This window comes from Netta rufina (genome assembly GCF_964035555.1).
Source record: "Netta rufina genome assembly, chromosome: 1".
Classification (NCBI taxonomy): Eukaryota; Metazoa; Chordata; class Aves; order Anseriformes; family Anatidae; genus Netta; species Netta rufina.
In genome coordinates, this window is record NC_140123.1 from 204,271,322 (window position 1) to 204,286,478 (window position 15,157).

The following is a 15,157-nucleotide window of genomic DNA, read 5'->3' on the forward strand; positions in this document are numbered from 1 at the left end:
TCCTGAAATGATACAGGCTGCTGGCACACGGCCTGCGGAGCTGGTGGGAGGCAGGGAGGAGGTGTCTGATCAATCCCCTCTGCTGCTAAAGCTCTCTGCAATCTATACAGGTGCGTCCCCGCAGGGACAAACACCGGGAGGAGACACTGCCAGGCAGCCACCAGCAATGCCACTCGGTAGGCAGCTTGCTGCTGCTGCAAAACACAGCTGCAAAAAGCAAATTCTCTCTTTCCCCTCCCATAAATATCTTCCCTGGGCCAGGCTCTTGGACACAGATGGAAGGTGCAGATGCTCTGCACTTTGCAGGATCCTTCACTTAGCACGATGCTATCAGCAGATCAACAAGTCACCCCAGAGCAGCCACGAGGAGGATGATTCAATTGTTTCAGCTGTTTGCACAGCCTCCCAATTGCAGATGCATCACCTCAAAGCATAAGCTGTATGAAGATGGGTGTTACAGAGAAAACCCAGCACCACAAACACTCCTACGAGCTCTTTCATTCTGCAAAAGATAGTTTAGGGGGTTGCAATAACCAGCAGTTTCAGATCTGGATCTTACTGCCCAAAAGAAAGTTGCTTGTTTGTTCAGTCAGCTGTGAGCAAAATGTCACCCCAAACTCTAATTTAATCCAGATCCAAACACCATCTGCTTTAGCCTTGTCTGCTCACGCACGGTCTAAAGGCACCTGTGTCGGAGGCATTGGGGAGGTGGGGGTGTGGGAAGGTCATCTCTGCTGGTGAAATCCTGGGCGTTAGCAATGGAGGTCTTGGTAATAGGATGCAAGACATGGAGAAACATCGCAGAGCAGATGCACAGGTGTTGAAAGATCAAGAGCCACTGAGGACTGCTCTCCACATGCCCTTCTGCTCCCCGCAGGGCATCGCAATGCAAGCCTGCACTGAGTTCCCTCTGCTCCTCCCGCTCTAGGACAGAGGGAGATCCAGCATAAGGGCCAACAGCTGCGCTTTGAGCAATGCACAAATCCTAAATACTGTCAAAAGCATGCAAGCCCATGCCCGGGAACCCCTGCCTTTTTTGGGATGTGGACAAAACCTCTCCGATTCAGGAGCATCATCTGGGCTGCAGCCCCAGCTCCCGCAGGGCTGGGACACACAGCCTGGGGCCGGCGGGGAGGCTTGGGTGGCTGCAGATGGATTTTAATGACATGAGGCAAGCTCTCCAACGGGAAGCTGGACTCAAATTTGCCCCGGTTTCAAAAGTTATAGCCTGTAAATCTTTTGCTCGCATTAGGGAGGGAGGGAAATGCAGTTTGCATTGCTGGCGGTGGGGTTAGGCTGAATGCAGCTTTGGTTCGCAATGGGTGCTGCTGAGCTTATTAGGATGGGCCTGGGGAGTACATCTGGGTGCCACCTGTGGGTTTATTTGCTTTTATTTTTTAACTTACTAAAACAAAAGTGAAGCATTTAGGATGGACAGGGACTCCTCCAAAAAGCAGCAAGCCCACCTAACACCCCTTTGCCAGATGGACCCTTGCGAGGTCAATGTTAGCAAACACACACAGGCAATGCAGGAGATGCCTGGAGCAAACCAGGCTCCAAATCCATGGCCATGACTCAATATTATGGGCCCATCACACCCTGTTGTGTGCTCTGCAGGTAGGAAATCCCCATCAGCTGCCTGTACAGGGAGCCCACACCTTGAAGCTGCGGTCCTGCCTGATGCCGGAGGGCTGGGATAAAAAAATGTAGCGGTGTCCACAGGTGCAAAAAATGCTCTCACAATTCAATGGGTTATGAATAACAAAATATTTCTGCTCTGTGGCCATCTGCATGCCATCCACCCCCACAAATCCGACACATTCCTCCTGCAGCTACAATACTCGTTTCGGGAAGAAAATTCCCTCTTTTCTCTGCCTTCAAATCATGCACGAAGGTAGCACTCAACAGCCAGTTTCACTGGTAGGACCCATGCAGACTAACATTGTGCCAAGCACCACGACCTCAGAACAGAGGTTTTTCTACAGAGGTGCCAGAAATAATACAAATAAACTCTTCTTCTCTCCTTGGCTTTATATCTACAGCTCCCACACATCACTACCAGCGGGGCTTTAAAACTAAAACAGACTGGGTCTACGTGGCTTGAATTTAGCCTGGAAATTTATCTCTTCTGCTGAAAGCTCTGTGTTTGCTTGATCTTCCTGCCTTCCAAGTTCTACAAGTGCCACATGTTGCACAGCTGGATTCCTGACAGAGAAAGAAAACAGGAGGGAAGAGAGAACAGATTAATATATATATATATATACACGCATGAACGCAATGGCCAAGGTTTTCAAAAGTCACCTGCGAACTTCAGCAAAGTACCTTCAAATATCTCCAAGGGACCTATGTGTGGGAAACAGAGCTCTTGAGCTTCCAAAAAGTCTGCTCTCCGTGAGCAGAAGAGGAAGGAAAAGGACCTGGGGCTCTGAAGGACTCGCTGCTCTGAAGATGTTCCTGACCAGCTCTTGCAGGAAAGGATCTGCAGAGAAGTTTGTGTCGGGGAAGGCTGTGGATAAGGCAGCCAGGAGGAAGGATAGATGTGTGCAGCAATGAGGGAAACACTGACTGTTAATTCTCAAGCTTGCTGGGGTGTGATTATTAAAATATTAATGTGTTTGTTCAGTTTCAGGAGAATTTGTTCACCCTCAGCAGCCGTAAGAGGGGAATACCCCCAGCCTCCAGCAAAACTAATGGACTTGCACAGATGTGGGCAGCAAGGGCCCAGCGTGCCAACCGAGCTATAAAGCAAGGAAAGCTGAAGGGAGGAAAGCTTGATCGTCTGAACCAAGATTTAGAAAACAAAAATCAAAAAAAAACAACAAAAAAGTAACCCCACCATGGGAGAAAATGAAGAAAATATTATTTCCTGCGAAATGAAGTATTGCACTCCTTCTGCAACAGGAGGGGGGGAAAAAATCAAAAACAAAGCAAACGAGAGATTCAGTTCATATATACAGGAGAAGGTCAGCTTCCTCCTCACCAATAACTCAGTCCCACAGGAATCGAGCATGATATTTGATATAGGGCAGACATTTGATTCTTTCCTCTGTGTAGGAAGGCCAAGACATTCATCTCCCACCCCTCCATCCACGTTCCCCACCACATAGCAGCATCACCGCGGGCAGGTTTGGGTCCCTTCTGCTGAGCACCCTGCTCCAGCAACAACATATTGCAGCTTAAAATCCACTCCCTCTTAACCCTGACCTGAGCTTTTGTCTTGTGTTTGGGACTAGGCAGTTGCTGTAATGGCCTTCTGCCTACAAGGAGACCTTGGAAGAGGCAAATTATGGGTGGCAAAGTAAGTTGCCCATTACAGGGAGACGCAGAAAGGCACAAACCCACACCTGGAGACCTTTTTGCTTATTATAAAATAAAGCTGTTTCTGCGTTACCAGGGAAGGAGAAGGAAGGATGGAAAGGGGAGAGAGGACAACCACGAAATGAAACTTATTCGTGGACAGGACCATGTTTTTCTCTTCCAACTCACTATTACATCTCTCTGCATCATGCTGTAACTTTTGCAGATACTCATGAAATTTTCCTCCACACACACCCATACCTAAAAGGAGGGAAGGCAGAGCAGGTGAGCATCCCCTGAATGACCCCTTTGCCATCAGGAGTGCCTGCCTCAGGCCAGCACCTTCTGAAAAACATCAAAGTAACCCAGCTCACTGGGAGCCATGTTCCCAGACATAAAGGCTTTTTCAGGGTCACACCTATTATTGCCAGTCCTGTGGTGGAGCTAAACCTCAAACTTTTTCCTTTCTTCTCTCTCCTCTCTACAAACTAGAAAAAAAATATATCCTTCTCCCTCCAGCACCTGATGGATTGCACAGAAATCAAGGGATGGTGAAGGAATAAGAACTGGACTTGTCCTAACCCCCCTCTCGCTCTGGCTGTGCAGCCAAACTCCTGCTCCAGAAACCTCATCCTGGACCTTCAAGACCTTTCCTAACAGTGGGCGAAATTGGCAGTGACCTGAGAAAAGCACTGGGTGACCAGAACAGCATTTTCTAAACATATTTATTTTCCAAGTGTGTGTAAAAAAGCATATGTTTTATACACATACTTATATATGTATGTATGTAGTCTTACCTAAAGGAAAAAGGAATTTCAGCTTCGAATGCAAAGGAATGAGAGATTTGGACAGGTGCTGGCAGTGCGATGCCATGAAAAACCCAAATCTTATACACAGTCAAGACTTCTTCTCTAAAAATAATGCAAAAACAGACCCAATCATCAGGAAAAAGGGTGGTGCATGCAAAAAGATGCCTTTTCTCTGGCTCATACTTAACGCACAGCGCACGTGCGTGTGTGTGAGCCTCGGCTGAGTCAAAGTCTGAGGGCTGCCTGGTGTCAGCCACGGACTGTGCCAACGACAGCAGTTTCTGACAGCCTTTAATCACACCACTTACAGCCTCTGGAGCAGGGGGCGGGCGAGGGAGGAGGCGAGTGCTTCTCCTGTGGGGTGAAGGCATCCCACGTCCTTGCCAAAATGTGTTGCTTTCACCCACTGATGGGTTCGTAATTGCAGCCCATGCTGGGATATGTTATCCTGAGGGGTAGAGGGCACAGATGGGAGAGAAACCTGAGGTTTGGGGGAGAAAAAAAAAAAAAAAAAAGAGGGGGTCCCATGGGTGAAAGGACATGGGGATGCACGAGGGTGGGCCAGGTGGTGGCTTGGGGAACTCAACCCTACGGTGCATCAGTGCATCTCTGGGGGTTCAACACTGCAAACACCCCAAATGTTTGGAAGCAACTGGGAGGTAAGGAGTTATCTCTATTTCCATGCAAAATAGGGAAAAAAAAAGTGAGAAATATGAACAGACAGGCGGTCACACCGAGAATGTGCAAGCCCTGCTACCCACCTGTACCTTGGTTTCCCAGCACAAACATAGGAAATAATTTCTACCAGGTCTCACAGATGCTGGAGAGTTCAGCTGGGCTTGTGAAGATGCTAAAAAATCCTCAGCTTAGTCCAGATTTGGAAGGCTTTGGGAAGAGTTTTGCAGTGCACCGTGTTTTGATTACTTCTCCGTGCTAAGGAGACACCTACTTCACACACCGCCTCCTGGAGAGGCGGAAAAATCAGGCACGTAAAATAAGAAGGAAATGGAAATCGACTTGATAGCTCCTTCCCCTTCCTAATGGGTAATACTTACCTAATTATGCCCGCTTGCCATTTCCTTTTCCTGCTTTCTTTGAGACATTACACAGTAAGAAATTTGTCCTAAAAGTTGCTACTTTCATTCCGAGGCATCCCTTTGAGCCGTTTGAATGGCTAAGGCAGGCAAGGGCAGCAACACCATTATAAGGGAAGGAAAAAAAATCCTTTCTGAATGGCTCTGACAGGTGCTGCTTTTACTGTCCAGCTCTTTCCATGTGCAGTTCCCCTCCCGTTCCTCCCTTCTCCCAGCTGGGCAGAGAGATGCAGCTCCAGGGATGCCCCGTGCCTCCTGCCATGGTGAGAAGCTTGGCCAAGGAAGGAAAGACAAAGACTGCAAAGATGCTCCGAGTCCAGCAGTCAAAATGACGGCTCACAGCTGGTGTTTGGGGTGAAACCCAAGATCTGATGCTCTCAGAGCTGGTGGGATCCAAGGTGGCATCCAACACCGGTGCCAGGTCCTTGGTATCCCTTGAACGACCTCTCTCCAAGCACATCAGTGCCACAACCAAATTTCCAGGCAGCTCAGGATGGAGAAAAGTGATGGCAGAAGCAGAATACGATCCCCTTAGCTCCACCTTCACATGGGTGACCCTACCAAAACACAGCAAGTTTTCATTATCTCCAGCCTCCTTCCTTTAGGGTAGGTCCCAAGTAGTGCTACGCTTAATTGCACTGGGAATAAGAGGGGGTGGCACATGCAGGACACCCAGGAGCAGAGGAAATGTGCTCTGCTCCTCCCCTGCACACGAGGGGATGAAGCTCAAACAAAAACATACCTTCCACACCTTGCATCCTGCCCGGGGATGCATCCAGCCACTGGCATTACACCTAAGAGCTGCAGGAATCTCATGGGGTCTCAGGGGATTCAGGCAGGGGGAAGGCTGAGCATTCAGCCCCCCATTCCCACCCCTCCCTCCACCTCCGAGCTACCCATCCCTGCTTTTGCGCCCCTGCTCTTGCACCCCAGGTGTTTTTCTCTCTTCTCCGCAGGGAGCTCGGTTTCCAAGAAGGGAAACACAAAGCTCGAGGGGATTGACTTCAAGAGATGAAACGGGCCCTGTAAAGGAAGGTGTTTTATTCCTGCTCAAGGGGGGTGCTTTAAAAGAGCCTCCTTTTGTTCCCTCAAAGGCTGGGAAGGATGTTCCCTAGTCTCAGGCTGGGGAGATGGAAAGCAGGGGGGGAATTCAGGGAACTTCAAGGGCCACAGCCTGCAAGCGACAGCAGAGATTGCCCCACACATCACGTGCAGGATCCTGCGCTGGTCCAGCCATTCCTGCATCCCTCCCACCCCACAGAGCTCATCCCTCTGGGGAGCATCTGCTGCAGGTGCATGGAGAGCCCAGAGCAGCCCGAAGTCTGGAAAACCTGTGCTGTTTCTTCTTATTAATGTTTATTTTTGGTTTTCTTGTTTTGTTTTGTTTTGTTTTGGGGGGAGAGGAATGGTTTTTAGGGTTTTGGGGGGCAAGGAGGCACAGGTTGCCCATGCATTTTGCCCTCCATCTCCAGGCTACACTGCACCCACCCTGGCTGGAGGGAAAAAGCATCCCTGCTGCTCCCCATGCCTCTGGGCACCCCTCCATCCTCCCGCCCATTCACCTCCCAGCCCCACTGAGCCACCCCCCTGCAGCAAATTCAGCACTCCCGGGGCTGTTAGGCCATGAAGGACAGCGGGACAGGGGGAGGTTTCCTCACAAAGCCACCTCTGCAGTGCTGCCAGCTTCATGGTGAAGCCGTGAACCCAGGCATCCAGCCCTGCATCCCTCCTCTGTTGCCCAGCTGGGCACTCCCCAAACTCCCCAAACCGACCCCAAAGTGTCGTATAAGGGTGCTCTGTGGATGACCCATCCTGCAAAACAGAACACGTGGGTGCTCAGCACCTAAGCCATACAGGAGATACCTCTTCCTACTGCTCCACTCACTCCTGGGGAGCAAAGGACAGCCCCAAAGCAGGATTCGTCCCACCCACAGCATCTGGAAAGCGATAGTTAGGGAAGGCAGAGGGATACCCCTAGCACAGCATCACCCATGGGTTGCAGCCAGCACGGGAGCAGCAGCATCTCCCCACACAGGGTGCCTGGCTGCAGGGGGGCTCGGGAAGAGCAGGAGCCCAGGATGGGAGCACCGGAGGAGGTTCCCTGCCTGCCAGCACAGAGGGATGGGTTTGCAGAGAGGGCAGGACTTCAGCAAAACAGCAAGGAGCAGCGCATGCAAAGAGATAAGAGAAGGTATTTACCAGGCAATCGCTACAAGGTCCTGTGAATATGGTATTTGTGATGGATGAATAGACATATTATTACAGGACTTAATGCAAACCCGTCGCACCAAATGGCGACACGCGATTACTAGTTGGGAAATAACTAAGCTCATTATAATGAAACGCTTCGCTCAAATCCCCCTCCAAAGGAAGGATCTGACGAAGGAAGGGACCTGTGACGGAGCATACTGGGGGATTTGTTTAACCAGCTCAGCCCGCTGGGCTCACTCAGCACGCTCGCTGAAGCCCGGCTCATTGGGAAGGATAAACCCCAACCCGTGCGGGCAGCACCCCACACCCAGCACCGGGTTCATCCTGGCACCGACCCCGCATTTAGGAGATGAAAAGAAGCACCTTTGGCTAATAAATAATAATGCTAACTACGCGTTTCTATAGCAACTCATCACCATAGCAGCTCGGCGCAGGAGGAGGACTTAGGGGCTGATCCTGCCTTCTTCAGGGTGAGGAGGCAAGTGACCTTCTGGGGTGGCTCCGTTGGGGGCAGAGCTGGGGTGTAAACCCATAACCGCCCCTCCAGGCTGTCCCTGAGTGCTCACAAATCCCCCTTTGGCCAAGAGGACACCACGGTGGGGAGAGTGGGGCCAAAAAGAGATGACTTGGGGCAGTCATGCACCTTCAGGGGAGAAATCAGCCGTGCAAATACCCCCATGTGCCCCCCAGCACACGCACGGCTCAGGGTAACGCTCACAAAGCTCCACCTGTTGCTCTGCTTTGAGCAAGAATTTGGAGACTTGTACCAAAATCCTAACAAATCAAGCAGGCTTCACAACACTCTCCAGCGAGTCACATTTTTAAGCTAGTAAGTCATGCTAGTAAATCATGCCCATTCTAATTTGCCTTTTTATTTTTTTTTTTTTAACTAAAGTACCAAAATTACATGGAAAAGCCTTTGATTAGCTCCACAACCAGCATGGTTATGTTCCCAGCTCACCTCCTCTCTCTGCTTTCCCCCCAGCCTAGAACAGCTCTGCCCATTGCCACCTCCAGAAGCCTTTTCCCTGCCAGAAGAAGGGGACAAGACCCCAGGGATGGGCCAGTGGCCATCGGTGACTACTAGCTCTGTCCACCGGGCTAGTCCTCAGGTCAGAGAGTGAGCTCCCAGCCAGAGCCTCACCAGGTTTATCATCTTGTTAACCAAAAGCGAGTCATTTGTAAAGGTCATTAGGGCAAAACGCTGTGAGAGGGTGACAGTCACTTCTACAAAACCAGGGTGCCACAGCCCAAAAATAGATAGATGGGGAAAAACGAGACTTGAAGAAGCCAAGGGACCTGCTGGGGGCTGTGGGGCAGCCCTCCGGTAAATCAAAGTCTCCCCCTGACAGCCCAGGATAAGTTTCCTTAAAATAAAACAAAGCCGTGGCGCACATTGAGTGCTTGCTGGTCCATCAATAGGCAATTGTAACCGGACACACCTCCTTAGTCTCTAAATGAGTTTTCTTTCCAGCACTACATTACGGACAAATCCCCGGTCACAATAAATAAACAAATAAATAAATAAATAAAAATAAAATCCTTTTTCACAATAAAGTCAAGCAGGGCCACACGTGTGTGCAGCAAATCTGCCAGCCTTTTCCCAACTTCCTACCACAATGATCTTCCTTTTGGGGGGCAGAGGGGGGTGAAGAGGAAAGGAAGGAAAAGCAAAGACAGAAGAGAAGAAGAAATGAAGTGGCAATTTCCTGGCAATTTCCCCGTTAAGCTGGGGATCAATACGAGGGCTCATCCCGGTTTCTGTTTCACAGGGGCACAGCTCTGGCTGCTCAAGTCCAGACTGACACAACTCCAGCGCTTGATGTATGAGCTCTTCGAGATATTTTTAATTTAAATCTCACCGCAGCCGGGTACGGAGCCATCCAGGCTTTGATTTACTGCTGATTCGCCGCTCCGATTCCTATAACTCTATGCTCAGGCACCAAACAGTTTAGCGCTGAGCATCGGATGAGCATCGAGGGGCTGCTGGTGGCAAGTGCTCATTCCTTGCTTCAGATGCAACGAGTAAATAAATCGCGATGGTTACATGCAGTCCCTGAGTCCAGCATCATGCCAGGATTTCAAAGGAAAACAATATTGAGATGGAAGAACTCCACCACCCTCCGCCTTCCTCCCCCGTGTAGTGTTTAATGCTCAAGGAGAAACAACAGCTGGGTCAGGGCAGCTCATTTTGCAACCATTTACATGCGTTGGGTGCAGCATCACCGCAAGGGTTCACCAGGCATTAAGATTTATTCCCCTGCCCCTCACAAGCTGTGAGGAGGGGGAAGCGTGCGAGTGTATATCATGCAAATGCCCGCGATGGGAACCTGCCCCATATTATCTGCATTAGAGCCACACATTCGCCCTGTCAGAAGGACAAGGGAGATTCGAGTGCCAGTCAGCTCCCGTAAATTTATGGCTGATGGCTTGGAAAGCCCCGGCAGACTGCTCGTGTACGGATGAGGCAGCTGGAGGGGAGCTCGGAGCCAGGGCTCCCTCCTGGGTCACTCCAGCCCCACTCACTGCAGCTTTCCTCTATTCCTACTCAAAAGAAGCTCGTGAACTTCAACCTCCTGCCTCATGGGTCAGGATTTCTGTTTTACAGCCTTAAACACTTCCTTGGCAGCAAGGTCTAGAGCAAAAGCAGGTCCCAGAGTTTGCGGGCAACCTCTCTGTTCCTGGCGAAATCCCCCCAGAGTAAGGTCCAAACTACCTGTTGATCAGCAGCATAGCAGGGATGGGGGTTTCAGCCCAGTCACTGCTCCTGCTCAAGCCTTCAGGCTCTCCTCCAGCCCTGGGGGTCTTCTCTTGGCATCAGCACTGAGGTGGAAGCAGTGGTCACCATCCTACTTCAACAAAGATTGAGTCTCCAGCAAGCTTCATGCTGCTGGAGTGCTGAGCTGTTTGCATTAGTGGTATCTAGAATGGGATGACTATTGGGTTTTCAAAGCAAAGAATAAACTTTCCAAGTCCTCAGAGCACCTCTGAGGTGCTCAAAGAGTATTTTTTTGTTGGTCTGTTTGTCTTTTTCCAAAGGAAAGGGCTGCAGGATAGATGCCACCTGCAGTAATTACCACTGCAGGGGATGCAAGGCACAGACCTGGAGCCTCTCACCTGGCTGCCTGTTTAGCACCTTGCAAGATGTGCTCAAGCAAAGTAGAATAAAATTTGGCAGAATTGGCAATGAAGAATTTGGCCAACAAAAAACAAAGAAAAACAGAGTCAAAATAAATAAATAAATCACAGAATGAAATACCAGTTGGAGAAAATCACTACCCAGACTGTCCGCATCACAATACTATCCATTTTTGCAATGATTGCTCCATTGCCAAGGGTCATTAAAATCTTTTTATACCCAATTTTAAATATACAGGAACCAAGCTTCATGGGAGCACAGCTGCCCCCTGGCCCACATGCTCACCCAAGGTGAGCGTTTCTCATTTTCCAGCACCCATCTGTCATTTTACCTGCAAAAATTGCAATCCTAAAAGTGCTCTGTCCTGATCTAGCACTACTTCTGGCTGTGGAAGCATGGGCTCAAGGGCAGGGGACCGCTCACTGCTCCCATTTCCAAAAACACCTTGGGGTTCATTTTACATCCCTTGTTGCTGAGGGAAGGGTCCCACCAGTAAATGGGGTCAGAAAGAGCCTTTTTCCACACTGTGCCTCAGTTTCCCAATCTTTTGCAGAGGAATGAGGATACTTTCTCACTCTTTAAGTACTTTACAACCTGAATGAAAAGCACTTGGGGAACCCTGTGCATTTATTTATGCTTTGAGTGAGGGTTTTTTGATTCAGTCTTCTTGAGAACTCCAACCCCAGGGATATAAAGTGCTTTTCAGCCCAGTGGCAGCCATGCAGGGAAGCACGCCCACCACTAGCATCCTGCAATAAGTCAGCGTGCTGCCCAGATGGGAAGTCTCATGGCCTTGGGCGCCTGCAGGGGCTGGGGACTATTAATGCAAGCAAGAAGGAAGGAGTCAGAAAGAGCCCTCTGAAGCCTCTCATCACACTGGTGGGAGCAGAAAGGGCTTTGTTTTTTTTGAGCCCCAAGCCATCTGAAGACTTTTTGAAGGGAAATGGTCATACCCCAAAAAAAAATACATTCTTTGCTGGGGGGGGCAGGACACAAAACTTTGGAGACCCACCACTGCTGCAGCGCAGGGGTGATGCTGGGTCTCTGTTGCTATCAGCATCGTAGGAGGATTGTGGCTAATAAATCAAGAAGAGGCAAGTGACTCCCAGGACAGATGATCACAGCGTGCCACTGTGCTTGAAAATGCCTGCACGCAATGCCAAGCCACAAACTTTGGCACCACCAGCTCCAAAACTCAAAAACCCTACCTCCAACACCCTCCCCAGGCAGGATCCCAATGCACTAGCACGTAGAGCACAAGCCTACTGTGCCAGCGTCATCCTCAGCTTTTTAGGAAGCTTTTCAGAGTTCCCTTCCAAACAAGAAATTAATTCCTATGCAGCGTTAACCCTCAGCACACCCGAGCATCCGAAGACCTTGCAGGGCTTTTCATCCTGGGGCGCATCGAGCGCGCAAATCAAAGCCCGGCGCTCGGGGAAGGAGGTTGGTTTCATCTCAACCCTTCAGCCTCGAGGAGATCGGTAGACAAAGCGATTGAGCAAAAGGAGAAAAACGCAGCACAAAAGGGGCTCCGGAATCCCTCCTCCCCTCCTCGCTGCCCCCTCCCGGGATCTGGCTGCCGGAGCCGGCTCCTGGCTCCCCCCCGGCAGGTCTCAGCAGCGCTGGTGCTGAGCGGAGCCCTTCCCTTGGCCACATCTACAAGGCTGCCTAGCACCAGGCTCACCGCGAGTGCTGGCAGGTGAAAGCATGAGGGAAAGCTCGAATATTTCCTCTCCCGGTGGAGAAGTTCAGCTTCTCTCCTAGGATTTGCGATAGCACTCTTCCCTCCGCTAGCCAGGCAGGCTGAACAGACTTAACAACAGTCTTCAGCGCCTGCAAGGCTGAAGCAAAAAGCTTCAAGCGAGCAAAAGCTCCCCAACAGCAGCGTGATTGATCGTCAGCCTGTATTTTAAAACACCCGTCTTGGACATAAACAATGCTCAGAGCGGGTGGCTGTCATTTATTTTGCATCTTACGGATATCACCGAGCGCCGCGCATTTAAGATGGGATGGAAAGGAAAAGCCTCGGACTGGTCCTTTAGGAAAGGAGACACCCCCCGAGAGGATGGGTCTGGGCAGAGGAGGGAAGAAAATCCCAGGCGTTCGTGGAGGGGCTGGGGTTGCGTATTTCAACCTGGCTGCGCACGGAAAGCAGGCACACATCTGTTGCACCGCTTGAAGCCCAGCTCCGGCGAAGGGTCCCGCACACAAACAAACACACAAATGTTTCCCGAGACAATCAAAGCACAAACGAAACGCGGCTCGCGTCCCTGAGACCTTAAGACAGTGGCTTAGCCAGGGGGAGGAAGCACCTAATCTCACACTGGGAGGCACACGCTGTAATTAAAATCACAGAGACCCCACGCTCCACCGGTCCCACCCGCTCGCGGATTTAAGCAGCTTCCATAAACAAGACCCAGGTGAAACGGAGGACAGATAAAGAAAATAAGTTAGCACGCCTTATGCCTTCCAAAATATTTGTGCAGGGCTGGTGCACGCTCCAGATAAGTCCCCAGCAGGCTGCAAGCAGTCGCATCGGCTGCAAAAAAATCCCCCGACACCATCATTGTTCCCCTGCAGTAAGAGCATCCTGGGGGTCCCGGTGCAAACCTCCCTCCCGGCATCGCTCTCCCCCCTGACCCCAGCACCGTTTTCCTCCCCAAAACCTCACATCCCAGGTGCCGGAGGGAAGCCACGAAAGACCCAGGTGCGTTTGCAGCCAGCTCCGTGGCACGGCTGCCGCTGGCTGCCCGGCGGCGAGGCTGCAGGGCGAAGCGGAGCCAGACGCGGGGTGGAAGTTGAAGGGAGAGGAGCGCGGCCACACGCTTCCCACCTGGTCCCTTCTTCCCAAAGCGAGTCGTGAGGGTCCTACACCCGAATCCAGCAAGGCGAGGGCTGCCTTCCCTTTCCCAGAGCGGGGAGCAGATGGGGCTCCAGCAGGCAGGTTTCCTCTGGGCTGGGGATGCAGCAGCCACATGCAGCCACTCCAAACCCAAACAGCGCTCAGCCCTGCTGGGGCTGAGCAAGTGGGTTTGTTTATCTGGGAGGAACTCATCTGCTGCCGGAGTATTATATTTCCACCGAAACCATGTGCGGCTCGGTGTTTAGATCACTTCTCCCTGTCTGCATAATTTAGGGGCATATGTCTGATAAACGCGGAGCATCAATAGGCAGGTTTCGGTTGCAGCACACACACACACACACACACGGAGGGGAAGGAGGGAGGGAGGTTTTTACAGCGCTGACTCCGCAGCCGGGATTTCGGCAGCCCAACTCCCCGGCACCTTGCGGGAAGAGGAACCACGGGGGTCTCCCCCTTCCCAACACGGTGTTCCCCGACGGGGGTGGCCCTTCTGTGTCCCCCTCGTCCATCGGTCAGTCTATTTTTTTTGGGGGGGGTCCGATCCTCCCTGGGAAAAGGGCTCTGCCTCCAGCCCCGTCCAGCTGCAACCTCATCGGGAGCAGGAAAAGTTTGCGAATGCCTCCAGCCCGGGGGAGGCACTGGGGCACCGAGGGAGGGGAATAACCCCCCCGGGAGGGTCGGGGTGTCCGGAGGGGGGGGTGATTAGGGACAGGTTGCAGCGCTGAAGCTGCTTCCTCAGGGGAGAAAAGTTGAGCTTTGTGCCTGGGGAAAAAGCCACCGGGGACCAAAATATCTGGGTTTTGGGGAGGGGGGGGGCACGCGGACAACGCTTCCACCACCACCCCCTCGATGGGAATGTGGAGGGTGGGGGACACGGGGGCTCCCCCCTGCCACCCCCCCCCCGAGCATCCTCCCGAGCAGGGAGCAGCGGAGGGGCCGTGCCCGAGCCCCCCCGGCTCTGCGGGTCCCTGCCTGACAGCCCCGACCCCCTCCCCACGACCCGGGGGGGTGGAAAAAGCACCGGGGGGGGGACTGCTCCTGGGATCCTTGCCCAGGTGTGTAGGGCAGGTACCGCTGCAGCCCCGCCGGCCCTCCCGGGGCATCCTCCGGGGCATCCTCCCTCCGCTCCCCGCTTCCCGAGCAGGGCGAGGTGAGTTGGGGGGGGGTGGGGGGGGAATGTTCCTTACCTGGGAAAGCTCCTGGCTTGCTTTGGGTGGGTTTATTATTATTATTATTTTAAATATATATATATAATTATTTTTTTTTCCTCTCCTTTCCCCCCACTTCAGTCTTCAGAGCAGGCGCCGCATTGACACTGCAGATGGTCTGTGTGTGTGTGTGTGTGTGTGTGCGTGTGCGTGTGTCTCTCTCTCTCTCTCTCCAATCCCAAATACTCCACGGAGGCGGAACGCGGAGAGCCCCTCTCCCTGCACTGGGCAAACCGCGTCTGGCTCGCCCAGAGCACGGGGGGGGTGTATGGGGAAAGGGGGGGGGGGGGAGAGAGAAGAAAAAAAAAACGCAGCTCCACTTCTCACTCCCCCCCCCTCTCACCCCCTCCTCCTTCCCCAAATCACCCCCTCCCACCCTCCCCCGGCCCTTCCTTCCCTTCCCTTCCTTCCCCCCCCTCCCCTCCCCAGCCTCTAAATCGAGCACGGAGGGGGGGACCCAGGAGCCGAGCGGGGGATGCGCTCCGGGGCCATGCCCGGCTCCGCGGCCGCCTCCTGCCCGCCGGGGAGGGCTCGCA

The 15,157-nt window shown here is 52.3% G+C and overlaps 1 protein-coding gene across 1 annotated transcript in view; it reads right to left on the reverse strand.

The window, feature by feature from the left end:
- Positions 1 to 13,460, reverse strand: part of PLXNA4 (plexin A4) — a gene marked incomplete at its 3' end in the record, with an annotated part of 399,326 nt that extends 385,866 nt beyond the window's left edge. Inside the window, exon 1 of the mRNA XM_084283189.1 lies at positions 13,384 to 13,460. The remainder of the gene's footprint in view (positions 1 to 13,383) is intronic.
- Positions 13,461 to 15,157: the final 1,697 nt, after the last annotated feature.